At 39.9% G+C, this 26,498-nt stretch overlaps 1 protein-coding gene across 1 annotated transcript in view; it reads right to left on the minus strand.

Moving 5' to 3' along the window:
- The window catches only part of DENND1A (DENN/MADD domain containing 1A), a 469,777-nt gene that overhangs the window by 336,020 nt on the left and 107,259 nt on the right, over positions 1-26,498 (minus strand). The window contains exons 3-4 of the mRNA XM_006834747.1: positions 20,045-20,125; positions 15,719-15,772 (exon numbers count right to left, since the gene is read on the minus strand). The gene's annotated coding sequence lies outside the window, so the exon portion shown is untranslated. The remainder of the gene's footprint in view (positions 1-15,718; positions 15,773-20,044; positions 20,126-26,498) is intronic.

The following is a 26,498-nucleotide window of genomic DNA, read 5'->3' on the forward strand; positions in this document are numbered from 1 at the left end:
CTGAGCTAATGATGTCAGGGTGGGGTTTGCTCTGAAGACAGTGACATGGCAGAGCTCTTCTCGCAAACAAAAATAGGGGGCCTCAGCTGAGCATTTCAGTGAATGCTTAACTGCTGATGAATTTTATGAATTTTTCTTTTAGGAGAGGATGGAAGTAAAAAAGAAAATAGAAATGAGGAGCTTAAAGAAGGACAGAGAGCCCATTAGCACTTTTGACAGATCCAAAGATAACTTTGAAGCCACCAAAGCGTGGCCTCAAGAGTCTGCCAAGAAGCTTCACGCTGGGTAGAAATATGTTACACAGCTTGCCGTCCCAATACGGAGACACAGCGTCAGAGACAAATCCTGCGCCTTCTTTTGGTGGGAGAGGAAAAAAAAAATTGTAAGAATACATTCGGGGAGGGGGAAAGGAAAATTTCTGAAACAAAAATACCACTTGGTGAAGGTATGGCCCCCATCTCCAATCAGTTTCTGAGGAACTCAGGTGCTTGCTCAAAAAACTCTACACAGGTAGGTTAAAAATATGTAACATTTAGCCAGATTCTCTCTAAACTGTCATGTACTTTTTTTGGTATTTCTCATCCCATCTGTGCTGATTACCAAGATATTTGTGTCTAAACAGAAGCTGTCTTTCTTATCTGCTTCCTCCCCTGTCTCTTTCCTTCTGGGATGCCACCCGCCTGAGCGGGTGGGAGTGGGTGGGAGTGTCGACAACCCTGGGAACCTCACTTAGCCATGGGGGTAACTAGTGGGCTAGAGAGGGGCTTTGAGAGTAGCTGTAGGGAGCAAATACAGCTCCCACCAAGCTGAGCTCAAAAGAAAATTCCCTAGAGGGATCCCCCCACAACCCCCCAACCCAACTTTGAGCAGCCAGTAGCTAGACTCTATTTTTCACACCTGGCATTCTTTTTCACATCCCCACCTTTACCTCTGCTGTTTCCTCTGTCTAAAATGCTCTTCTCTTCTTTGAGAACATCCATGTACTTTTCAAGACTTAGCTCAAATGTCACTTCCTCCTGGAAGGGTTCCACAACTCCCCATTCATCAAACTCTCCTCCACGCTTCTACATCAATTTGTCCCTAGTTTATGAATACTCAGTAGCTATGTTTTTGCTACTTGACTGAGGTCTCTTTGGGTTAAGAAAAATTGAATCACATCATCTAGCAGTTTAGTAAAAGAATGAATCAGTGAGTGGAGGAAGCGCCTGAGGTTGATGCCTTGTCCTTAGTGGGAGTGTGAGCAGTGTGACGCTGTAAGAAATGTACTAGCTTGGAAAAGGGACAGTGGTATATTAGGAAGAACATAGCATTTTAGAAGAGAATGGAAAACTTGAGTCTGAGTTCAATGAAACAACCAATTATTAATGGTGAAGGGCACACAGAGAGAGTGTTGATGCTGGCAACTGCATAAAGGTAGGTAAAATAGCCTTTTAAGGTCTCTGTGGTTATGCTTAATAAATGTGTAAATAACGTAGGTGATTTGCTCATTGAGTAACTGGCGGACGCACAGAGGGACTATACATAGAAGCAGGTGTTTATTTCACAATCCAGCAATCATATTTCTCAGATAGGTAAGATCTGAGTGTAGGGAGGTGGGATTAAAGAGGAGAGAGCTTCCATGGCAAGTTGTCTTAGGACAAGATTGCAGACAGGACATTCTGCGGGCTTGTTATTGTAAAGGATGCAGGTATACTCTCTCTTACAGCACACTTACAGTGGAAAATAAATCTTCAACATCCTATTTCTGCCTCCTACACCAGGCAATCAGCAAACATGTATTTAACTCCTATGATGTACTTAGCAACATCCTGGGAGCTGGAATTACAAATATCAACAAAACATGATCCCTATTTTTTAAGGGGTGGAGGGTGGTTACATGAGACACAGAAACTCAATGTGCAGAGTACAGTGGACAAAGCTACACACACTCCAGAGCTGGCCAATCAGGGAAAGGATCTGGAGAAGACTTGACAGAGGAAAAGGCATTTTGCCTGGCTCTCCCAATAGGGAGAGGGTCATTCAGTAGACAGGGGAGAAGGGTATTCCAGCAGGGGCAAAGGCAGAAAGGTGAGAGGAACTACATGCAAGTCAGAACAGCGAAGAGCAGGGTAGAAGGTGAGTGGTGAAACAGGGGAACATGGCACCTACACTCTATTCCATAAATAACAAGGAATTGCTGGAGGATCATGACATGATCATATTTGTGTTTCAAGATCTTTCTAGAGGCCTTGTGAAGAGTGGCTAGGAAAGGGCACATAGGAGACAGGGCAATCAATTAATAGGCTAGTGCTTTAGTCCAGGGAAGAAATGATAAAAACAAACAACTACTCAGGAGAACATTTTGGAGACGGGCAGGAGAGACATCTGTAAAGTGGAATTATAGGACTTGACAATGAGCCAAACTCAAAGAGCATGAGAAGAAGAATCTTGGTGACCCCAGACTTACAGTTTACTGTACACTATACTTGCCCACTTGCCAAGCTTTTTAAAGGGAGAGTACATTCATTTAATGAAGGATAAGCTCTCCTTCTAAAGAACATAATTTCTGTCAAACATGGCTTCACTTGCCTCTTAGACCTAGTGAATTATAATGCCCCCGCAGCCAAGCCTATGAAACCACTCCTGCCCATCCTTCCTTGCCAACTACTTCTCTGTGTGACTCAACTGCTAAGAAAGAAAAACCTTGCTTAAAGGGACTACCTGCTCAAAAGTTCTTAGTTTTCCTAGTGCCAGTATGTTTTCAGGTTTAAGGTCTTTCGTTTCTACTCATGGAGTTGAAGCACTCTCTTATAGGCACAGTTATAGCTGCATGAACACCTGCCTATCCACCTAGCATTTATTATAGTCTACTCTACAGAGCTGGGGAGCAGGGATACAAGGCTAACCTTCAAATTCATCCTGGGAAGAGTTCAAAACTAAGAAAGCTCTCTGGTCAACAGGGACAGACCAGACTGGAAGTTTAGTTTCTAAAGTGGGACACCTCATATAAGCCCTTTAAGTTCTCATCTCCACACAGAAACAATACAGGTCCTTTCTAGCTCTAACCCTCTGAGATTCTAAATCCAGATAAAGATGAAGGAAATGACACCTGGCAAAACCCCAGTCCCCCAGGAGAAACCCCATAATGGTTGCTCCCTCCTGGCTGTCCCTGCTGGTTCCTTCTTCAATCTAGGTGGCTAGGGAATTCAGGCTCACAGTGTGATTCAAGCCTGAGGTTATAAAGCAGGTGGGGGTGGTGATGAGGGGTTGGAAAGGGTTGGGAGTGGGAGGGGATACAGTGGGGCTTAGAGAGAAAGCGTCTTAGGTTCAATACTTTAGGGAAATGAGATAATCCCCAAACCAAAGAACTAACTCTAAGCTGGGTACTCCTTGGAGCCTTTGAAACAGATGCTAGTCCGCCCCACTGTCTGTCATTTTATTAGTCTTTGTGACTTGCAGCTTCATACCCAATATTGGTGATAAAGACTTACTGTACTATGTTTGGGGGAAACTTTCAATGGAAGAGACTAGGTTTTGCCAAGGGATCTTAAATTTCTCAAAATATTCCCATTTCAATGATTTTACAAGAACGGGAATGTTTTAAATCCTCAGTGGATTATATACATATATATAATCCTTGCATTATATACATATATATAATTTTTGTTGTTAAGTGCCATCGAGTCAGTTCCGATCCATAGTGACCTTGTATAGGGTTTCAGAGGAGCAACTGGTGAGACTGAACCACCAACCTTGCAGTTATAATATGTATCTATATATATACATAAATATATGTATATAAAGGAGCTCTGGTAGCATAGTGGCTATGAATTGGGCTGTGAACCGCAAGGTCAGCAGTTCGAAACTACCAGCTGCTCCGCGGGAGAAAGATGAGGCTTTCTACTCCTGTAAAGATTTACAGCCTCAGAAACCCTGTTCAGGGTCACTATGGGTAGGAACCAACTCAATGGCACTTAACAACAACAACGTATGTATATATGTGTGTGTGTGTGTATATATACATATATATGTATGTATATGTGTGTATGTATATATGTATTTATGTTTGTGCATATATGTGTGTCTATACATATATAGACACACATATACACATCTTGGAGTCCTGGTGTGGTGCTGTGGGCTAACGTGTCAGACTGCAAAGTCATTTGAATTGCAAGGTTGGTGGTTCAAGCTCACCAGCTGCTCCTTGGAAACCCTATACAGGGTCTCTATGAGTCAGAACTGACTTGATGGCACTTAACAACAACATCTATTTATTTTTTTAAAAGACTAATTTCAATTACCTTACTTGTGTGGGATTCTTAAAAGGGAATTACAAATTTAGATTCTAGAATAGTATGTCTGAGAAAGAAACCCACAACCTCAAATAAGCCATCAAACTAGTGAAGTTAAGTACAAGAAAGAAAGCAGAGTTTACCCAGAGGTCAACTTTATCCCTCTCTGTGAATGGAAAAACCATTACAATAAACAATTACCTGACAGCTCTTAAAAGCAACAATGGAATTCTATATCATCTCAGTACTTGATAATAGGTCTTCTACTGGCAACTCCACTTGTTTATTTTTGAAAGTCACTATGAGTTCATAAATCTTTTCTATATCATGGAGCATCTTTTGACAAAGTGGAATCTGGGCAATGTTATATGTAACTGTCTATTCTAAATGCTTTCCTTGCATCATTAACCACTTGGTATGACACTGCCCAGATAATTCAGACAGGTTTGTTTAATATTCCAAATGAAGTTCTCTATTATTATCCATTAATCAAAAGGAAACTTCAAAGCCTGGCCATTGAAAAAGTCCCTTATACTACCAGTTTACAATGCAATTATTATTACATATCTGTTCATGATCTGTGACTTTTTAAATGCAGGTCAACTGTTTAAAATTTATAAAGATTTATGCTCATTTAATTATTGCCTGTATAAAATTCACTCCTACATGTGTTATCTTGATAGACAGAGAAAACCCTGATGAGCAATTACATAGTGATAGTTTTCCAGTGAAAAGGAAGAAAATATTTTTACCAAAAAAAAAAAAAAAAGGGGGGGGGGCGGAGTGGAGGATAATGAGAATCAGTTTCAACAGGAATCTGAAAGTGGAAAGAATTAGTTTTCTACGTTTGTTTTTTCTGAATGTCTTGAAGACACACTGGCCCAAAAGCAAAGTGAAAGACACTGCTATTTTCCTTCTTCTCCTGAGAGGGTTTGTATTGCTAAATCACTCATCCTCTAAGAGACAGACTGAGCATCTACTACATCCTAGGACTCCTAGTGCAGCACTGTGGGTTGATGGGCTGGACTGCAAAGTCGGTTTGAACCACAAGGTCAGTGGTTCAAGCTTTCCAGCTGCTCCTCGGAAACTCTATACAGGGTTGCTATGGGTCAGGACTGATGACGACACTTAACAACAGCAGCAAAACTATGTCCTAGGTGTAGGGCTAATTACAGAGACGTAGTGATCACACAGATTAATACACTGGACTGCAAGGTCAGTTTGAACTGAAAAGTTGGTGGTTCAAACCCACCACTCACTCACTGGAAACCCTATACAGGGTCACTATGAGTCGGAACTGACTTGAAAGCACTTAACAACAACAACGCATGGTTAAAACAAAAACAAAAACAAAAACAAAATTGACCCTGTCCTTATGGAACTAGAGATGGCATTAAACTAATATCCACACAACTGATTGTATGGTTTACACATGTGGTGAGTTATTGTTTTAAAAAGAGTACAGGGAGCTATGGAGCAATAGGTCTAGGACTCTACACCATCTAAGTGCTGGCATCACACAGACCTGGGTGTGAATCATGATATTAGTATTTTTTCTTTGCATGACCAAGGGCAAGTTACTTGACCTGTCTGTGCTTCATTTCTACATCAGAACAAGGCTGACAGCAGCCATACCGTAAACACTACTTACTGTGGTATAAAGTGTGCGGTACACAGTGGGTGTTCAGTGAACATCAGCTCCTTTCTTTCCTACACTCTTTCTTCTCTGAAGCTACACGATTACCTGGTAACAGAAATAAGTTCCATATCTTGCTAATCTCTGGAGTTCAGAATGGTTCTTACAGGAGATGATCAATAAATGTTTATAGAACATTTCCTATAGTACAGGTTTGGGGTCCAGGACTCCATTCCCTAAAACAGTCCCAGGCTTAAGAAATGCTGGTATCAACAGGGTCTGCTAAGAGACTTTTGTGGCAAAAAGGATAAGGTCGTGGAAGGATAAGGTATTGATCTTCACAACCAAGAATGCCAGCAAAAACCTAGAAAAGATAAGCCCCAGGGAGCCATGTTCTCTATTCCTTAGCCACAACTCAGGCCTCAAGAGAAGGAAGACTGCAATTCTAGAAAAGCTGAGGGAAGAGGGGAGAGATAAGGCCCATTTAAAACAGCATCTACATTTAATACTTCATTTGTTCCTCACATTTTTTCTTTATTAGATAAGAACACTGGGACTCAGCAAGTATAAGTAACTAGTCCAAGGTCCCAGAGTGGTAGAGTCCAGTGTCTGGCTGTCTCCAAAATTCATGTTCTTTCCACTACAGCAAACTATATCATATTAACAACCCCATGGTTCTTGCTTGTTTCAATTTGCAATGCAGCAATTTAGTCATTTTAAATTAATCCTTGAAAAATCACCAAGAGATTAAAATGCAAATTTTAACATGGTTAAAGCTCAATAGTGATTCTGTGTCAAAAATCACACAAATTGGTTCTACAAAAGTTCAGATTCTCTTCAGAGGAAAGGCTTTCCTGCTTCATTTCATATTTGAGACACAAAAAATTATTTTTTCTCCTCATGAATATAAGACATTAACTCTAGGGAGACAGGAAGAGGCATTGTAGAAACAAAATACTCTGGATCCTTACAAACTGGGGTGGCTACACCCCACTTAACAACAGATCTCGGGATGGTGACCTCAGATCTGTGAGTTCTAGGTTCCTTACATAAAAAGTAGGGCTCACTTCTACTGCTCACTGAGTAGCTATAGAATTAAAATGGAGTCATGTATGTAAGGAGCCTAGCAGCAGATTATTATTATTCCTGCTTAGAAACAAACAGGACCAGCCTTTTATTGGTTTGCAAAGAAGGATTTAAGGGACAATGGGTCATATCCAGACAATTAGTTCATTAGTGGCAAAACCAGCAGAGGGAATGTAAATTTTTTACATGGTGGGGGGATGGGAGGTGGCATGCACTGCACAGGGGAATTAATTGGAGTTGGGGCTACCAAGAAGACAATCACACACACACACACACACACACACCCCAAAAACAAAACAAAACTATTGCTAATCTTAATAATTGTGATTTTGGATATTTAGAAATTATTAGAACTTTCAGGTACCTTAAACTCTGAAAAAATTCTCAGTCCTTAAATAATAAAATAAAAAAGTCAACATAACACAGGCAATAATTTTTATTATAACAGTATTTGTAATAGGAAAAAACTGCAAATACCTAAGTGTCTATTAATGGGAAATTAATGGGGATTTCAAGTAAAATTAGGTGAATTAAACATACAATTTATCTTTCTCTCTTCTGATACCCTCTCCTCCCAAAGGAGAAGTAACTCTCAACCTGAGGCCATTTTTACACCACCCACTTACTGTGGACACTGGCAATGTCTGGAGATGTTTTGGTTGTTACAACTGGGGTGAGGGGCTCCAGACATCTAGTGCTAAATATTGCGTAGTAACAAAGAATTGTTCGGCCCAAACTACCAATAATATGCTGAGTTGCAAAGTCTTAGTCTTTGCAAAGGAGGCTGAAGTTTAAGGTTGAGTTGGTCCATAGGGAAACAAGCATCAAGCTCTACTCACATAGAGAATTCCAAAACGGTTCAAGTACTGGGGACACCCAGAACCTCTAAAGGATAGAAGTGTAATTAAAAACGAGAGCAATTTAATACTAAGATTCTCTTCACCTAGCTCACCCAAGCTAGTCAAGTGACTTTCCCATTTGTCTATTGCAGAATGAAAGTTTACTTTCAAGTGGAACCGAACAGAAAGGATTGAGTCAGGTTTAGCTGAAAATGGGTGACATAAAGCATTCAACAAAAAAAAGGAGGACTAAATTAAAGTATACATACATGACACCCATAAAACTCCCTCCTCCCACTCAGCCTCCAGAACACTGGTAATAAAACTTACACTCTCCAGTCAAGAGACTGGAAAACAGATTCACCCTGAGTTCAGAAGGAAAGGTCCTGATACCAATATTTAAGAGTCCCCTTCCACCAACCTACAAATAGCCAGACCCCTGATCCATCATCTTCAATAAAGCCCACAGGTGGCAAGCACCATTCATGAACATAGAGTTTCAATCAGCTTTTTAGTGCCTCACTCTTAAATGTGACTGGACAGTCATTTGAGGAACGCCTCTACTTTAAAAGACATAAAATCGCCTCTACCATAAAAATGCAAAACACATAAACAGAAGAGAACATTGAAGAAAAGGACAAAGGAGAAGAACAACTTTTTTAATGTAGAAATGATTGTTGTTGTTGTTGTTAATGTCGATGAGTCAGTTCCAACTCATAGTGGCCCTGGATAGGGTTTCTAAGAAGTAGCTGGTGGATTTGAACTGCTGCCCTTGCTGTTAGCAGTCCAGTGCTTATCCTGCAGAACCACACCATGACTCATATAAATAACAGTCTCAGGGAAATGTGATATATATCTTCTGAGTAAGAACAACCCAAAATTAATTTGTTGTTGTTAAGTGCTGTTGAGTCAGTTTAAGGTGAGTTAATTAAATGCTTGACCGTATATAGCAGGCTTTTTTTTTTTTTTTTTAATGTGATAGTTTACATGGGAGAACATTAGTTTTATATTCATCCTAATGTATATTGTTTCATTAACATGGTTACAATCCCCTCCATGCATCATTAACCAACCAAAGGGTATACCCTGCAAGTCTGCCCCCTGATTGTCAGTCCACAGCCCCTCTCCCTCTCTAGGTCTAAAGCCCCCAGTTGCTCCATCTCTCCACTTCATCGTCTCTGCCTCTACCTCTGGTGTCACTGTTTCTCTGGGTAGAGTCCTGCTCTTCACTCTTCAACCTTGATGGTCCCAGGGACCTCCACTCCTAGACTGCAAAGTCAATCACTCCCCTCCTTGCTATAAAACATGGACCTTTACATTTCCAACCCTCACAATCAGTCCAGATAACAATTATTCACTATTGTATCACAAGATACCTATCTGCATTTCCTTTCATCAGCTCTGCCTAGACAGATTGGATACTACTCAGTGAAGAGTCTACCTTCCTCCACGCCCTCTGGATCTAGGTTCCCTTTTGAAAGCTTGTGAGCCAATTACTTCTTGCCTTTGAAGCACCCCAACTTTGGGTAGCCAACATCCAAGTTGTCCATCCCTGTCTACTCTGTGTAAGGAGGGGGTGGGAACGATCCTTGCTATAAAGATATGTTCCCTCTTTTGAGCTACTGCATCCACAGGTGTAGGTCAAGTTCATCAAATCGTATCAGATTACTCTTTTTTCCTCTTCTAGTTGAGCTCTGATCATCCGGTCATCAAAGCCAGGTCAAGTGGGTATTATCTGCAAGTGTGGGTGTTCTTGTGCATATGCCCTCTCTTATTATCAGCTGGATGCTTCACTCTCCACTCTAGTCCTCTGTGGCTATGTCACTGACTCTGGGCCCAAGAGTCCCCAGGTCTTGCCACACTGATGGCCAACCATTCTCCACCCGGGTTCACAGGAGTCTATTGAATGTTGTAGGGCTTAGCTTGCAGCTACATTGCTGTTTTTCCCTCACTTCCCCTTATTGGTGACCAACGTGGTCACCAATCAGAGCATGTATTCCCACTGAGTCTAAGTTTTGGAAGGGGGTTTGCTCTGAGGGGACCTGACCACGTGCCTTGATGTCTCCTGGGTGAGCAACTTATTTGTTCTTGTAGTAATCAGTGGGTCTACCTATATTGTTTTGCATTTTACCTGTAGGTCTTTCTTTCAAGAAGTATCTTCTGTTCTAGCTGCTCCAGGCTGGTCTGCTTGTTCTTTCAAGAGGCAATTTCCCACTTCAGAAGATTCTGGATGGTGTTCAGGATTCCATCTATGGTCTTATGTAATGCAGAGGCTCCACAGGAAACCTCCTTCACTGGGCACATTGTAGCCCCATTTTAGGTATTCCAATCAGTTACAGGCAGAAGATGGATTTACAAGCTTTCTATGGTGATATTTCTGGCTATTCCTTTCTCTGCCCCTCAAGTGTCTATTTTATAATGGTATGCCAGGGAAACCAAGAGTTATAAGACAGCCAAACATCTTAACATTATTTCCCCCCTTTTCCCCATTCCAACCATGTCTCATTCCCTGTATCCCAGAGAGCAGGCTAATTTTTAAGTTGTTACGTATAACACACATATACATATATACATATATGTATTTAAGGAGCTCTGGTATCATAGTGGTTACAAGTTGGGCTGCCAACCTCAAGGTCAGCAGTTGGAAACTACTAGCGGTTCCGTGGGAGAAAGATGAGGCGTTCTGCTCCTGTGCAGGGTCACTATGAGTCAGAGCCGACTCCACGGTACTTAACAACAACAACAACAAATTTTGTATCCCTAAATTAATAGGTGGTAACAAATTGAGTTGCTAACCTCAAAGTGAGTAGTTCAAAACTATCAGCTGTTCTGCAGGAGAACGATGAGGCGTTCTGCTCCCATAAAGATTTACAGCCTTGGAAACCCTGTGCAGGGTCGCTGTGAATCAGAACTGACTCCACGGCACATAGCCACCACCACCACCACCAAATATGTAAAGGTCTGAGGCCAAAACTCCATTTTAAATCATAAGTAACTTCTGCATCAAGTGTGCAGCCTGTTGTTTCTATAACTCTCCAATGTACCCTGGGGGAATGACTTCATAAATAATTTTAGAGAAGAATGTGATTTTGCTTGCTTAAGAGTTTTGCTTGCTTAAGAATACATCCTGCTTAGAAACCTAGTTCAAAACAATTCTTAGAACAGATGCTTATTCAATCGTGCAAGAAAGGTATCATGATTGTTTCAAAGCCAGATGTACTCAATGTAATGATTACTTTGTAAATTAAAAACCATTTTGGAAACCTATGTAATCTACCAATCAGATGTATCCTCAGCCAAGTTTGTAACCATTGCCTAAATGTCAACAAATCAGTGAAATTATATTGAAGTTCCTTGTATTTTCTTGTAAAAACTCCTTGTACTCTCTTCCGCAGAACACATATTCCAATGTGATTCACAATTTGTAGATTGCCTTGCCTCTTGATAGATGCTCTATACTTTTAATTTCAACTAGACTCTTCCATTTTTGACCAATGACGTATTTATGAAACAAGAATAGTGGTAGTGGTTATGTCCTGTGGAGTCGATTCTGACTCATAGCTACTTCATATAGGGTTTCCAAGGTTATAAGCCTTTATGAGAGTAGAAAGCCTCATCGTTTTCTCTCAGAGCATCTGGCAGATTTGAACTTCTGAACTTGCAGTTACCAGCCCAACTCATAAGAAACTATGCTACTACAGGTCTTCTGAAATAAGAATAACATGTTATTGTTGTTGTTATTGTTAAGTGCCTTCAAGTCAGTTCTGTCTCATAGCAATCCAGTATAGGCTTTCCAAGGAGCAGCTGGTGTGTTTGAACTGCCAACCCTGTGGTTTGCAAACCAATGCTGATCCTAGAGCGCCACACCAGAAGTCCAGCATGTCATTAAAAAAGGTAAATTTTATCAGACAACAAAAAACATTTGGAAAAAAACAGTACAGCAGCAGAAATGTAAAAATGCAAAAGGGTAGAAAGACCATTTGAGTAAAGTAGTAAAAGGAACATTGAAAACAGAGATGGAAAATAGGAGAGAAAAGATATGAAAATTAAAAGATCAATGTCCTACAATTTAGGTTCCAGAAAAAGAAAGAAAACATAAGGAAGATATTTCTCAAAGAAACAATATATTTCCTATTAATAAAACAACATGGAATCCCAGGTTAAATGGGTCCAACTAACGTTCAAAACAATAGATGAACACAGATACATAGCAAGGCACATTGTTATATAATTTCAATATTCAAACCCATTGCCATCAAATTGATTCCAACTCTTAGTGACAATATAAGACAAAGAACTGCCCCATGAGGATTCCAAGGTTGTAATCTCTATGGGAGATTGCCACAGCTTTAACCCAAGGAGTGCCTGGTGGGTTCGGACTGCCTATCTTCTTGTTATTAGTTAAGAGCTTTACCACTGCACCACCAGGGCTGCTAATTTCAGTATACCAGAGACAAGCTAAGACTACTAATAGAATCAGGGCTCAGAATGGCTACGACTTTTCAGTCGCAAGAGGAATATTAGAAGTCAAGGGAGCAATGTCTTCAAAAGATGACTTCCAACCAATGATTTCAAACCCCGTCAAACTATCAATTAAGAATAAAAATAGATTAAAGTAATTTTCAGTTATGTAAGGTCCAAAATAATTGCTTCCAATGTTTACTTTCTCAGGAAACTACTATAGAATGTTTTATCAAAATGATATAGTTACAAAAAAAAAAAAAAAAGATATAGTAAAATCAAGAAAGAGCAAGACATTAAATCTAGGGACTCTTATGTGACAAAAAAGTTGTACGAGAAATGAAATGCAATCATAATCTATTCCCTGATACAGCATGGTCATTCAAATGTAAACATTAACTACTGGTTGAACAGTTTTAAGAAAACTAACAATTTTGTAATTCATCAAATTGTAATTTATTTTTCTAGCCTTGGCTTTTTTGATATTGCTATACTTTTCTAGTTTCTTGCAATGAAAGTCAAATTATTTCCCATATTTTTAATGTACAATAAATGCAGTCAAAGCTATGAATTTCCCCATAAGTATAATTTTGGTGAAACCTCTTAGCTTTTTAAATTTTTTTTTGCTAATTGTCATTCATTTTAAAATAATGCCCATTTCAAACTTTTTTTAATCCTCTTTGACCCAACCACTCTTTCAAGTAGATGAATACTTTTAGACCTTTATTAATTTATTTATTGCTAATTTATTGTATTGTTATATTGCAATAAAAGACAGTAGCCTTTTCCTTTGTTATTTCCAGTATGACTAGTGTATAATCAATTTTTATTAATGTTCCAACACATTTGAAAATCGTTTTTCAATTAGTCTTTTGCTATTGCACTATTGTATGAACCTACTTCTGTATTTTCCTCGGGATTTCTGGGTTCTTTTAAGATTCTTCCATTGTCTATAATGTATCAATGATTAGATGCTTCATGTCCGCAATACCTTAAATTTTCTGGTTCATAGTAACTTTCTCTTCTATTTGGTGGTGGTGGTTATGTGCTGTGGAGTAGGGTCCGACTCATAGCGACCCTGTATAGGGTTTCCCAGACTGTAAGCTTTTACAGGAGTAGAAAGCCTCATTTTTCTCCTGGTAATTTTAAACTGCTGACCTTCAGATTAGCAGCTCAGCTTGTAACAACTACACTACCAGAGCTTTCCTCTAATTAAGTGTCTCTTTGTTTTTTATTTTTATATTTCGTGTATTATTTTGATGGAATTTTTATAATGATAAGAGATAAATGTATGACTCAAAGTGTAAGTACAGAGCTCAATCTCTAGAATTAGATAGACAAATGTTTGAATTAGAATTCTACCACTTCTTTGCTGTGGTGGTGGTAGTGGTGGTGGTGTGCCATGGAGTTAGTTCCGCTTCATAGAGAACTGAGGGTTTCTGAGGCTGTATATCTTTACGGGAGCAGAAAGCCCCATCTTTCTCCTGTGGAACAGCTGGTAGTTTCGAACTGCTGACCTTGAGATTAGCAGCCTGGGTTTTAACAACTATGCTACCAGTGCTCTTTTCTAATTAGGTGTCTCTTTATTTTTAATTTTTATATTTCGTGTATCATTTCGATGGAATTTTTAGAGTGATGAGAGATAAGTATATGGCTGAAAGTATGAAGTATGGAGCTCAATTTCTAGAATCAGAGAGCCCGATGTATGAATTCAAATTCTACCACTTCTTTGCTGTAGGATCTTGAATATGTTGTCAGGGTCTCTCGTTCTTAGGAGTCTTGGTGTGGTGTTTTAGGGCAAACATGGAACTGCTAACTGCAAGGTTGGTGATTCAAACCTATGAGCAACTCCTTGGAAACCCTATAAAGGGTCACTATGAGTCAGAACTAACTCTACAGCACTTAACAACAACAACTCGTTCCTTATGCAAAATGAGACTAACTGTAGTAGTTACTACCTAGGCTTGAAGGGGTCCTGGTGTGACGCCGTGGGTTAATGTGCTGGACTGTAAAGTCGGCTTGAACCAGCTGTTCCTGGGAAACCATTACACAGGATCGCCAGGAGCCAGAACCGACTCGATGGCACATAACACCACCATCCCCCAAGCTTGATAAGAGGGATACGCAAATTCTATAAAGCACTGAACACAGTAGTACTTAACAAACCTTAGCAATTATTGTTGAAACAGAAATTGTGATATAAACTTTTTATTACTTAACGTCAAAGAAAGGAAGCAACATTTACCACAACAGCTTCCTCATACAGATAATAAATTCTATGAATATACTTGATATATTTAAGACTGATTTCTAATCACAATACTCCAGTCTAACTTCATTAATTAGATTTGGTTACTTGACATTTGTAATTTGCTTGATCTAAGGACAAAACTTAGAAGACTTTCCTTTCTGTGAATCTGTACTAGATCTGGAGAAATTATCACTTGTTCCAAACTTTTAAAAAGGTAATCAGTTGTTTAAGTAGTGTTGGTGGTGTTGTTATTGTGTGCCATGGAATCGGTTCCATCTTGTAACTGCCCTGTACAGGGTTTCCAAGGAACAGCTAAGTAGTATGTTGTCATTAAGTGCCGCTGAGTAGGTTCCAACTTGTAGCTATCCTGTATGGGGTTTCCAAGGAGCAGCTGGTGAGTCTGAACTGTTGACCTTGTGGTTCAAACTGACCTTGCAGTCCAGCGCATTAGCCCACAGCGTCACACCAGGAGTCCATGGCTAATTAGTAGTTACACTATTTTCAATTCTATATAGCACTATTTATCATCAGTGCAAAGTACTGTGAAGTGTAATAAGGTGAGGAAGGTATGTCATTCAGCTTATTTGGAGGGCAAACATTAACCTTCTGTTCTCTCAGACTCTTGTTTTACCGCTCCTGTCTTTAAGAGGTAGAGGTAGGGTTCTCACACTTAAACCCCCAATACTTTTATTTCTTTTGGGTTGCTTTTCAAAATGAATATGCACTGTTAATTCTACTTGAGTAAATCCATCGTAATGAAGCAACTTTATATGGAAAATTCTTTACATAGAAACATTTAGTTTACAACAGTAAACAGGAAAAACTATCTAAATGTACAACAGTGGGGGAATGGTTAAGTAAATTACATAACAAATTGAATACTGTACAATCTACACAAAGGATTCTTATGAATGAAAATGGAGTATGCTTTTGCAACAGATAATTATAACTGTATCTCTGGAAAGGTTGGAATGAGGCATGGAAACTGTACTGTCACCTTTGAGAAGTCTTTGAGTCTCTTCTTGCCTTTTTATTTTTCTATACTTTTTATATAGTCTCTACTTTTGCTTTTGCTTATATAATTAATGCATTGTTTTTATAATTAACAAATAAAATCTTTCAGCAGCAAAGAAGAGGAAAAACTTAACTTCATCTTCCCCAAAGTACTCACATTCTCAGGTATGCTGGGAAGTTCTCTGGAATCAGGCACAGTAAAATAAGAATGCTGAAAAAGAAGCAAAATCTGCTTATTTTATTTTTTTAGACAAAAAAATATACAACAAGCACATTACTCAAAATTCAGATAAATGATGTGAAGATACTTCCTTACTAAGATGAAGAAACGCTGTTTCACTCGAGTAAATCCCATGGAATATTTTCTATGGATAAAGTTTGGTTAAAGCTAAATGCATTAAATTGTCAGTTTGGAGAGATGGAGTTTTTTTCATTGAGAGATGAACTTCTTGGAGAGATATACATCAAGAACTCAAAAGAGGTTTAAAGCTAAACTCCCATACAATGTTTGCTGGTTTCTGAACACATGAAACATTCAGACATGATATTTATTATTCAGTGAGGTAAGTGGACTCTAGGGACCAAACATCAGTAGGCTCACTCAGCAGTGATCTATCCCAACCAAATCTGCCATTTCATTTCATCTGAGACTATATCCTTCCACAGGCTGAGGCCAAAATCAGCCTCAGAGGCCCGAGCGACGTTAAGTACAGCACCAGCTGAAGGACTGCTGGACAGAAACCACTACAGATGACTAACAGTGGAGAAACTCTGCTCACTATGCAAGATCATCAAATAAAGACTCCTGGCTTCTACAGGCATCTCCAATGAAAGGAGCTGGAAACTTTGTGGAGTTAAATTTTTGACCTGTTCAAAGAACTTTCAATGAGACATCTCCATGTATCTAACAAGCATGCATCCCTGAGTTAAATGACAACAGCTGAACTGATGACACCTCTTCTGCTGCTTAAAGACTCAGAGGACAATGGCAAGCAGGAATGGAAAAAGCCTGGTGTTGGCCAATTAAAGACAGAATTGTGCAAAGGCCAGGGAAGGTCACATGCAGAGAAGGTCAGCTAAGCCATGGCCTAAGTTCAAACCTGGACCTCCAAGTGACATTTCAGGAAGCCTCCACCCCCACCCCCAACCCTGCCCTTATTCTTAGATAATTGCAAAGTAAGTCTCTAGAAGAATGAGTTGTATGGACTTCCTAAAATGAAAGACCCAGGGGACAATGATAAATAATGGCAATAACAATAATAGTATGAGCTACTTGTCTAGTGTTCAACAGATATTTACTGAATACCTGCTACATGGCTGCCTTTATGCCAGCCACTTTACAAATATTATTTTTAATCTCCACCACAAGTTTTAAGATAGACATCATCTCCTCATCACAAATGGGAAAAGCAAAGCTCAGAGAAGTAAATTAATTTGTCTAAAGTTGCATACTCAGTAGGTAGCAAAACTAGGATTGAAATAAGATCTCTATCCCTACAAAGCTATGCTCTCTCCACTATAACACACTGCAGTATCTATGTTCCCAGCATGCAAATGACAGCTAGTCACCTGAATCAAAATAATAACCTAAATAATAAAAAGCAAAAAAAGAGAGATAACATTAAAGAAAAGCTTTACATTATTCCATAATCTGTGTGCCTACACCAAGCTATTACCTAGAAAGTGTTATTAAGTGCCGTGTGTTATTAAGTGCCGTCGAGTTGGTTCCAACTCATAGCGACCCTGTGAGGAGTGGCTGGTGAGAATGAACCACTGACCTTTCGGTTTAAAACAACCTTACGGTTAAGTGCTTAACCTACATAGCACCACACCAGGAATCAGAAACCAGTTAATAATTAATTCAATTTAGCAATGAGGATGAAAATAAGAAAAGTAAATTACAAGGCTTGAATTTGATTCCATGAGAGATTAATTTCTGTCTCAAATGACTAGCAGAGAGTCCCAGGAAATGGCCAGTAAGGGATCTCCCCACAGTGATGGAATCATAAAGCAATGGTTTTACACAACAAGGGAGAAAGAAGATGGACCACAAAGTTGGCCACTTAATAGCTATGTTATCCTGGGCAACTTAAAAGTCCAGAACCTACTTCAAAACCATTGCTAAGAATAAGTGTTATTATGTATGTGAAGTATATAGCATTCAATAAATTTTGATATAAAAATTTTATCATTGCTCTCAACGGCAATTCTACATTTATGTTTTTCTCAACATCTACATCAGATATATAGATATAGTCTTTTGTTGAGAGGGAATAAAGACACAAAGTCCAGGACTGCCATTTTATCAACATTGTAGGATTCATAATCAGATGAGACTAGCCCTTCAGAATCAGAAATAAAATACGGAAAAGAGAAATTCCCAATGAACAGGAAACAAAAAATATCTGCTTTTACAGATCGCATGGATTGTAAAGAGTAAGCCAATGCAATTCCAAAACCCCAGGCTGTCCTTTGAGATTCTGTCTTGCTCCATCGCCCATGAAATGCTAGGGACCAAGGGAGGTCAGAAACATTCCTAGAAACCACTGGCATGAAACTGCTGCACCACCCAAACAGCTACTCTGGCCCCTGAGAAGGCATGTCCTTGAGGCCTGGCAGGCGCTCTGCTTGTGCAGCCATTCAGGGGAGCTCTTCCTCAGCAGCAGCTGACCCAGCCAGGACTCCCACCACTACCTGTCGGATGTCATTACATTCTGAAGCGGCGAGATCACACTGCTTAGTGAAAGGGACAGAGACAAAGGCAGGGTTGTTTAGCTAGACAGCAAAATGGAGGCTGGTTTAAAGCTCTTCTGTTCTTTTTTTCTAGACCATCCTCCTTACGGGAATTTCTGTTTAGGAGCAAGGTCCCTTTCCTAGCTATGCTCAGCTAAAATGGACAAAAACCTCCTGGAAAGGTGTCTTTTTATTTTTTATTTTCTTGTTTTTCTTTTTTACACACATGGCATAGTGGAAAGAAACATGGACTTTGAAGTTAGCCCTGGCTTTGAAAACCCCTATCTTTTCACTTATAAACACTCAGATCTTAAATGGGCAAGTAGTTTTCCTCTCTAAACCTTTATTTCCTCATCTATGAAATGAGAATATGACTAATTTTGCAGAGTTATTTTGAACATTAGAAACACATATAACTTGGCATACATTAAAAACCTAATGAATTGTAGGTTTATTATTACGTATTGGTAGTAATACCGTTTTAAATTTGATTTCCATCATGGGGAAAAAACCTGTCAGAATTATTCATTTTCTATAGGGCAGCAGATACAACAATAATCACAAAATTCCAAAACTGTACTTGGTTCTAGAGAAGCTAAAATGACAAAACTTTTTAAATTTCTAAACCTCACATCACAGGGGAAATACACAGTGTAATCAATAAAAGGGTATCCACTTGATAATTCTGAGGAAGGTAGAAACAAATGTTTAATCTAGGAAAATCAGAATATCTCAGAAACTGAAATATAAAAAAGACCTCTTTTACCTCTTCTGATGCCTACAGTAACAGATAACAAAACTGAGGCCTATGAAGTTAAAGGTCTTGATTATGATCATTCAGGCCACTGGCAAAACTATGACTAGGATATAAGTCTCCAAACTGTAATGCAAAGGATTTTTAACCCTCACACACTGCAGAACATAGAGCACATACTTAAAACAGTTCAAAGAAACTATTATTTCTAGAGGCCAGGACCTGTTAGACATTCTCCATCCCTGCCCTCAAGGGGCACACAGCGTTGTAAGAAAGGCAGAGAAGGAAAACATCATTCCAAGTGGTGTGACTTGTTGTTGTTAAATGCCATTAAGATGGTTCCGACTCATAGCAACCCTGTTTAGGGTTTCCGAGGAGTGGCTGATGAGCTTGAACTGCCAACCTTGAGGTTCAAACCAACTTTGCAGTCCAGTGCATTAACCCACAGTACCAATAAGTACTGTAAAATCTACACAATTCTTAGGGGCAAAGGAGAAAACCTTAGCTTTGCCTTTGGGGTATCGAGTTGAAGATTTCTCTGGTAACAAAGTCTGAGTGTTATCCTGAAGGGTGAATATGGGTTACCCTGGTAAATAAGGAGAGGTGGCATTGAGGGTCCAAGGAGCAGGATGGCTTCAGTGCAGGGGGAAGCATACATAGCATTCCTGGGGACAAAGGGTATGGTAGGGAGCCCCAGGATGAAGTGGCAGGTTGAGGGGCAGGGAGAGGAGATGGTGGGGGACACAGCCATCTCATTTCATGTCCAGCATCTATGATCCAGGAGATACTAGTGATGGGTGACAGCCAGGAAGAGAGATGTTGGGGTGTTTGGGAACCATTCAATTCCTTGGCCTATATTGAGCCCAGAGGTCTCAGAGTACTCTGGGATAGGGTAGAAATGGTGTATACAATGAAATACCATCCTACTTCACTATCTACCTCTTACTGTTAATAGTGAAATGGTTTCAGTAAACATTAGTATTCTATCCCACTTACCACACTGAGATGAACAGACGCTCCGGGGTCAGGGATGGGAAGTTTGTGCAGAGTTTCAAGAAGCTCATTCCACTGGCTCTCCTGAAAGAAATAAAAAGTAGAAGTCACAAAAGCAAAGAGGACCAGCAGGTAGGGCTGAGCCCACAGCAAGCTGGGGGCCCTCATGTCTGAGGGGACTGCAGAGATGCAGGTCCCTTTACAGAACTAGGTTTGATACTCAAGTAGGGTTGGACAAAAGACACCACTTATGGCTTAAACGTAAGAGCCAAATAGATCCTCCCACAACATGTTTGACATTTTCTACTCAGTAAGATACCTACACCATGACTGCCTTTATGTATCATATACCATAATCTCTCAGCTCAACTCCATAGCAACAACTTTCAAATGCAACAATCCTAGATAAGGAGTGGGGTGGTTGGGAGAAATAAAGATGACTCTAGATCTTGTCTTCATCATCATTACCCTCAATTAGTTTTATTGTGCCTTCACTGATATACATGGCAGCTTCCAATTATGGAAAGTTAGAAATGAGCTACATACAGCAGCATACACTATAGGATGGTGGTTGTGCATTTTAATTAGAGTTGGCCACAAAATGACACACAAAGCAGTATAAATTATTTGGTTGAAAATGGATTCACCTTTGAAATTGCTCAAAAGGACAACACTCACAAAAATTATTCAAAAACGATTTCTCCCACCCTGTGAAATTCTCACAGAGGAAAGAAATACGTATGAGTGTGTTATGAGGAGTCTTCAAAAAGTTCAAGGAAAATTCGTACTATGAAAAATGAACACGGATTTCCATCTTTGTTTTGCACCTAAATGAATTTGTACTACCTTGTTATAACATATGGAACAGGGTCTAGTTTGAAGTACAAAGGATAAACATCAGTTTGAAAATGGTCTCTATCAGAGCAACATGAATTCTGCTAAAATGGAAGCAGAACAAACACCAAAACAGTGGTGAAGCTTGGGTGGAAGAATGGTGAAATCACTGATGCTTTACAAAAAGTTCCGGGGGTTAGTGCTCCAAAGAAACCTTCAGTTTACATATGGATAACTCATTTTAAGAAGAAATGAGATGATGGTGAAAATGAAGCCAGCATCGGCAGATCATCCACATCAGTTTGCAAGAAAAAAATGCATCTTGTTCATATCTAAATGTTAAAGGCTAACCATTAATAGCAGAATAGTCAATGAGATGGATAAGTACAGTGGCGGCAGAGATGGGCTCAGGCATAGCAACAGTTGTGAGGTTAGCCCAGGACTGGGCCGTGTTTTGTTCTGTTGTGCCTAGGGATGCTATGAATTGGTACCGACATGATGACATCTAACAACAACAACAACAACAACAACAACAACAACAACAACAACAACAACATATATATCTCACTTGGTTCAGCGTACATGATTCTGACTGAAAAATTAAAGTTGTGCAAACTTTCTGCTTAATGGGTAAGAGCAGAACTTTCAATGGAAAATTTTAAACAAATGGGATCAATATCCTAAAGCATTTCTTTAAAGCTCTGTAACAGGAGATGAAACATGGCTTTGCTAATACAATCCTGAAACTAGAAATGATCTAGTTAAAAGCAAAAGTAGACCAGTTATGATCAAAGGTCATGGCACCAATGTTTTGGGATGTTCAAGGCATTAAATTTATTGATTTTCTGGAGGGTCAAAGGACGATAACATCTGCTTATGAGGAAAGTGTTTTGCAGAAGTTAGCCCAAGTTTTAGCAGGAAAACACTGGGGAAAGCTTCACCTGAGAATCCTTCACCACAACGATGTTCCTGCTCTTTCCCATCGTGGAAAACCATTAGGCATCCACCTTATAATTCTGATTTGGTGTCTTCTGACTTCTTTTTGTTAACTAATCTTAAAAAGGAACCCTGGCGTGGCAATGTAAGATAAGTACTGGGCTGCAAACTGCAAGGCCCGGCGGTTCAAACCATAGCTGCTCCTTGGAAACCTTACATTGGATTGCTATGAGTTGGAATTGACTCGCCAGCACTTAACGACAAACAACAATCTTTAATCCTTAAAGAGCCCTCATTTTTCCTCAGTTAATAACATAAAAAAGACTGCACTGACATAGCTAAACTCCTAGGACTCCCAGTTCTTTAGGGATGGACTAAATGGCTGGTATTATCACTTATAAAAGTGTCTTGATTGTGATGAAGTTTATGTTGAGTAAAAAAGTTTATAATTTTTTATCTTTCAATTCCATTTTCCACAAACTTTTTGAAGACCTCTCGTGTGTGTGTGTGTGTGTGTGTGTGTGTGTGTGTGTGTGTGTGAGCATGTGTATGTGTGCTATTTCACTCTAAAACTTACAGGGCAATTATAGGAACAGTACAAAATAACTTTAAAAAATTTTTTTCCTGAACAATTTGAGAATGAGTTACGCTCCATCATCCATACAAAGACATAACAATAATTAATCATCAAAATTTGAAAATTGACATTGATAGAACATTATCATCTCATCCTCAGATGCCATTCTAGTTTTGCCAACTGTGATAATAATGTCCTTCATAGAAAAATAATTCAGTTCAGAATTACATGTTGCCTTAAGTTATCATGACTCTAGAGTCTTCTTCAGTCTGGAACAGTCTCTCAGAATTTCCTAGACCTGTCCAGCCTTGACAGTTAGACCAGCCATTCTGTAGAATGCTTCTCTCATGTGCCTGATGTTTTCTCATATTCAGATGTCAATTTGTCCCTTTAATGAAGCTGCTCACTTTGATCACTTTATTAATTCACCCAATGTCTCCAATGTGGGGTTAATTATCTTTCCCTTGTATTTAATAATATTTTGCAAACAGACAAGTTTATGTAAATATCCTATTTCCCATCAAACTTCCAACTTATCCATTGACTCTTTCTGTGTGTGTGTGTGTGTGTATGGCACATGGTTTTCTATTTTATCCAATGGGTTATAATACTTTGCTATTAGCCCAGATAGGACCAGTAGGAGTCCCTTTGCTCCTTTACACTCACTTTGTTGTCCTTCTGACATGTCCCCATCATGTTTTGAGCACTTTTTTCCTTTTGGGTACAAAGAGCTATTCTGGGCTCATCTTCTACTGTCTCTGCCCTAGTCCTGAAATCAGCCAGTTCTTTGAGATATCTTGGTTCCTTTTAGTGGAGACTGGATTTTAGAAGCCAAGGTCATAGTACTAGATATATTCATTGCTGCTTGAGTACTTGCTGATCCAGGCTCTTTCTGGGGGTGAAGCCAGGAGGCATATGAGTATTAAAAGCCAGGTGTTCACACTGATAGTTCCAACTACAATCCACCATAGGAATTATTCTACTGTCCTCCATTTATATATTTGAAAGAGATCTGGCAATCTGCTCCCATAAAGATTACAGCCTAAAAAACCCTATGGGGTGGAATCCTGAACAGCATCCAGAATCTTCAGAAGTGGGAAATGTCCAATTGAAAGGACAAGCAGATCAGCCTGGAGTGGCTACAAGAACAGAAGATACTTCCTGAAAGAAATACTGACAGGAAAACTACAAAACAATATAGGCAGACTGACTGATTACAACAAGAACAAGCAAGTTGCTTGCCCAGGAGACATCAAGGCAAGTGGTAGGGTTCCCTCAGAGCAAAACCCCTTTCAAGACAAGACTCAATGGGAATACATGCTCTGATTGGTGACCACGTTGGTCACCCATAAGGGGAAGTAAGGGAAAAACAGCAATGAAGCTGCGAACTAAACCCTACAATGCTCAATAGGCTCCTGGTAAACTGGGTGGAGACCTGGTTGGCCAGCACTGTGACAAGATCTGGGGACTCTTGGGCCCAGAGTCAGTGACATAGCCACAGAGGACTAGAGTGGAGAGTGAAGAGTCCAGCTGATAAGAAGAGAGGGCATATGTACAAGAACACCCACACTTGCAGATAACACCCACTTAACCTGGCTTCTATGACTGGATGATCAGAGCTCAACTACAAGAAGAATGAAGAGGAAAAAAAAGAGTAATCTGATACAATTTGATGAAGTTGACCTACACTTATGGATGCAGTAGCTCAAAAGAGGGAATGTATCTTTATAGCAAGGCTTGTTCCAATCCTCTCCATACACAGAGTAGACAGGCATGGGCAACTTGGACGTTGGCTACCCAAAGTGGGGTGGGGTGTGGGGGGGAGGCTACAAAGGCAAGAAGTGACTGGCTTACAAGCTTTCAAGAGGGAACCTAGATCCAGAGGGCATGGAGGAAGGTAGAATCTCCACTGAGTAGTATCCAATATGTCTACGTGGGGCTGATGAAAGGAAATGTGGATAGGTCTCTTGTGATACAATGGTGAATAATTGTTATCAGGACTGATTGTGAGGGTTGGAAATGTAAAGGTAGACATTTTGTAGCAAGGAGGGAAGTGACTGACTTTGCAGTCTAGGAGCGGAGGTCCCTGGGACCATCAAGGGAGAAGACCGGAGAGCGGGACCCTACCCAGAGAAGCAGTGACACCAGAGATGGAGGTAGAGATGATGATGTGGAGAGATGGAACAGCTGGGGACTTTAGACCCAGAGAGGGAGAGGGGCTGTGTGCTGACAACCAGGAGTCAGGCTTGCAGAGTATACCCTTTGTTTGGTTGATGATGCATGGAGGGGATTGTAACCATGGCAATGAAATAATATATGATAGGATGAATGTAAAACTAATGTTCTCCCATGTAAACTATCACATAATTCACAACAAAAAAAACATCCCTATGGGGCAGTTCTACTCTGTTCTACAAGGCCACTATGAGTCAAAATCGACTTGACAGTACACAACTACTTTTTCTATGACAGTGAAAAATCTTGCCTCTATTTTCTAAATTTTTCAATTCTTTGTAAAGACCAAACTTCTGTCTGTCCTTGCCTGCTTCCTTATCTGGATACCCTCCTTGCATAGCTTGGACACTGAAACCCAGTGCTGGGCTGCTGCTACCCATCGCCACACATAAATGCCCTTCCCACCTCAGACTCCAATACCCTAGCAAGGGTCACTTCTGTGGCCTCTCTTCCCGTGTGGATGCCCTCTAGATTCCACTGGACCTCTGACACCCAGTGCCAAGCCGCTGCCATCACTTTACAGCACAAACACTTTCTCTTCTCATTCAGGCTCCCCTACTCTAGGACAGGCTGTTCTCTGGCTCAGATGCCTTCCTCACCAGCCCCTTCAAGAGGATGTTCACACTGTCCTATTTAGGCTTTCATGTAGGTTAATGAGCTGGACTGCAAAGTTGGTTTGAACCACAAGGTCAGCAGTTGTTCAAGCTCACCAGCTGTTCCTCGGAAACCCTATACGGGTTCGTTACGGGTCGGAACCAACTCAATGGCACTTAAAAACAACCCCCACCACCTTAGATCAATGTCCTACACAAACACCCTCATCACTCAGCTCAGACTCTGACCAGCTCACACTGGGCCATTGTGGTAACCACCTTCCCTCTCCCCTCAAAAAATCCCAAAACTGGAGTTATCTATCCAACCGTCCAAAGACTTTTGGACTCAGGGAGGGAGTTTTGTTTTTCAATAAAAGTTCATGCCTCTGGCTCTAGTCTGATGACCAATACCTTGTAAATCATGAAGTAATTGTAGGCAAACTCCCTATTACCTTTAACCAGGAGAAACTGAATCAAAAGGGTTCTGGGCTCAGGGGAAATAGATAACCACTAAAACACACTACTGATCTCTGTCTCCAGCACACTGAGAGGTAAGATCCCTGCTGAAGCAAGGACCAATTTCAGGGCCAGACTGTCTGTCCTAGGTTTAGGCTGTACTTACTCAGCTTTTCCTGTATCCCAAGATAATATATTTTTAACTGTACTGATGTGTTTGTTGTTGTTTTCCTACTGACTGGATCATAAATATAGAGAAAAATACATGGGTCAACCTCCAATTTTAAAATGGTTAAGCGTCTACATGTTATCTGATTCCATTTATTAAAGACCTCTTTGAAATATGAGTGAAAACCTGAATGTTTGACTAAAGTGAACTGTGGATCAGAAATCGATGAACAGATCCAAGGTGACTTCCAACTCATTCATTAAAGAGCAAATCCCTTCTTTTATGATGGAATTCCCTGATACCTAAGCATCCTTTCTGAGTGAGCTTAGTGACCTAGGGAGCCATTCCTATTAGTTATTCAGCCCAGTTACTATGGCCTCTGGAATACATTTGTCAGTGATTAAATAGAACTTGTGAGAAAGATCTATCCATTAGACACACAATTTCTACCTTTTCTCTAAAACAGCATTTCCCCAAAGTAGATTAGCCCAGACACTAGTATCTCAGAATATGAACATTTACTGTAGATTAAAAAAGGTTTTGGAGTCAAATGAAATGGGAAGTACTGAATAACACAGGTTACTTCACTGCAGGACTTCCCAGATCTTATATGAAATCCTGAGGAAATAAATTTAGAATAAAGTACAATAAATAGAA

This window comes from Chrysochloris asiatica, unplaced genomic scaffold (genome assembly GCF_000296735.1).
Source record: "Chrysochloris asiatica unplaced genomic scaffold, ChrAsi1.0 scaffold00014, whole genome shotgun sequence".
NCBI classification, from domain to species: domain Eukaryota; kingdom Metazoa; phylum Chordata; class Mammalia; order Afrosoricida; family Chrysochloridae; genus Chrysochloris; species Chrysochloris asiatica.